Genomic DNA, 2,753 nt, shown 5'->3' on the forward strand with positions numbered 1-2,753 from the left:
ACCTCCATAATCTAAGTGTATTTATACACTTAACATTTCTTCGTATATCACTTTAAGACATCCTCTGTGGTCTTTCAATAATGGAAGATAAGGATTTAATGGCTTATACAATCATCCTCCCCTAAGTCCCTTCTTGCCTTTGATGCAGTAAGAGTTAAAATAGTATTATTTTATATGAAATAAAATAACTTATATGAAATGTAAGTAGTTTTTCCTGTTGAGTCCTTACATATCTGAAAGTGACATTATTTCACTTTAGGATTTGTTGAGGAATTTTGTTTGTTGTGGATATAGAATCTAGATTGAAATAAATTTCCCGCCAGATTTTCAATGCATTGCTCCACTGTCTTTTGGCTTCCAGGGTTGCTGCGGAAAAGTCCTGCGCTGTTCTGGCTCCAGCCCTGATCCTTTGGATAAAACCAGATGTTTTTTTTCTCTCTGACAGCTTTAAAGATATTCTCTTTATCCATAGAAATATGAAAGTTATGGGGTGGTTTTCATCAAAATTCACTGCTGTGCCTTTGGTACTCCTTTCAGTCCATACACTCACGTGATTTCAGTTCTAAGAGACTTTCTCAAAAACTTCTTTGATAATTTTCTACTCAAGATCATGGTTTTCTCTGTTCTTTTTCTGGAAACTCCTGCTCATCAGATGTGGGTCCTGAATTGATCCTCCAATTTTAAATCTCTTCTTTATTTTTTATCCTTTCATCTCTTTTTTCCAACTTTCTGATTTGACTGCATGATCCATTGATCTACTGAAATAGTCCCTCACTCAGGTTGTCATATATATGTATATATGTGTGTGTGTGTTTATATTATGTAATGTATATTGAGAAAAATTATGTGCAGTGCAATGCACGGATCATAACTGTAGAATTGGATGTGTTTTGACAGATGTCCACATCCAAGGAATCCCCACCCTCTCCAGATACAGACATTTCCATTGACCTGAAAATTCCCTTATGTGCCTTCTCAGTCACCTCCCCACCTCGCAGACAACCAATATTCTGATTTTCTACCAGATCAGAATTGCCTATTCCTGAAATTCACGACAATGAAATCAACAGTGTATATTCCTGTGTCTGGCTTCTTTTGCTCTTTTGAATGTTTCTGAAATTCAGCCACGTGCTGCCCAGTTCAGCTGTTCATTCCTTTCCGTTAGCGGAGAGTATTCGATTGTATAAATACCACGGTTCATCCGTTCTCCTATCTGCAGACACTTGGATTGTGTCCGGTTTTGGTCACTATGAATAAAAGTGCCATGCACATCCACGTAAAAGTCTTTTCTACGTATTTCTGTTCCTTTCAAGCACACACTCAGAGGCGGAACTGCTGGGTCACAAAGCAGTAGCGCGCTTGCCTTTACAAGACCCTGAGTGAGCGTTTCCAGCATGACTGTACCGCCGCATACCTGAGCCAGCACGCGGGAGAGCTCCAGTTGCTCCGCAACCGTGATGGTCATTTCATGTGCCAGCGAGGCTGGGCTACGGTACCCAGTTGTTCGGGTGCCCACCCGTCTAGATGGTGCTGGAAAGGTATTTTTAGATGTGATTTTAACATTTAAATCAGTAGAGCCTGGGTAAAGCAAATCCTTCAGAGTGTGCGTGAGCCTCATCTCACCGGTTGGTGTCCTTAAGACCAACCCCCGCAAGAAGAAGGAATTCTGCCTCCAGACTGTCTTCGGATTCAGGAAGTTCAGTTGAATTGTCAGCGTGTCCCTGAGTCTCCAGCCTGCTGGCTGCCCTGCAGATTTTTGATTTGCCAGCTGATTGCATGAGCCAGTTCCTCAACATCCCTGTCCCCCCACCCTCCTTCCTTCCCTCTCTCTCTCCCTCCCTTTCTCTCCCTCTCTCCCCCCACCCCACTCCATATGCTTGCTGGTGCACGCACACGCCACACACACGTACACACACACATACACACACACACCTCATCAACTCTGTTTCTCTGGAGAACCATAATACAACATCTTTTCCAACATTTCATGTTGTCAGATTTTTTACTTTTGCCACTTCAGTGTTAAATGCTCTCTCGATGTGGTTTTAACTTGCTTTCCTTTGATAACCAATGATGCTGAGCGACTGTGCATGTGCTTGCTAATCATTTCTGTTACTACGTCTTCTGTGAAGCAGAGTGCAGCTCTGCTTCCTCCGTTTGGGCTCCGCCTCCCCCTGGCGCTGCTCAGACAGAAACCCGTGTGCACGGGTGGCTCGTGCTGTGTCTACGTTCCCTCAAGGACCCCGCAGCACGTCTCATGCTGGAAGTATTTGCTTTATGTATTTTGTCCAGTTTTATGGTATTTTAAAAAACGTTTTATATTTAAAATATAACATGGATGCAGAAAATGAGACAAAACAGAAGTTATTATAACCAAACCGCCTCCGGTGTCAGGAGGTGGACCCTTGCCTGCCACCCAGATGACCTTCAAAAGTGTCCCCTAGGTGCAGCCCTGCCCGCTCTTACCTATAGCAAAGACTATCCTGGCTTTTATGGCAACCACTTCTTTCTTTTCCTGACAGTTTTATTACCCAAATTTGCATCCCACAATACTACAGTTTAACTGTTTTTTAATATTTTTAAGTATACTTTAAACTGCATGTTCCCACATCTTTTTAGCCATGCAATTTCCCATGGCATTTTCTACAATCCGGATTTGTTGATTGTGTTTCCGGAGTGAAGGTTAGAACATTCCTCTGTTCCTCTGTATTTTTTGTAACTTCGTAGTTGAATACAGAAGCTTATCCAGATTT

The sequence above is a fragment of the Propithecus coquereli genome, unplaced genomic scaffold (assembly GCF_000956105.1).
Source record: "Propithecus coquereli isolate 6110/MARCELLA unplaced genomic scaffold, Pcoq_1.0 Scaffold601, whole genome shotgun sequence".
NCBI classification, from domain to species: Eukaryota; Metazoa; Chordata; class Mammalia; order Primates; family Indriidae; genus Propithecus; species Propithecus coquereli.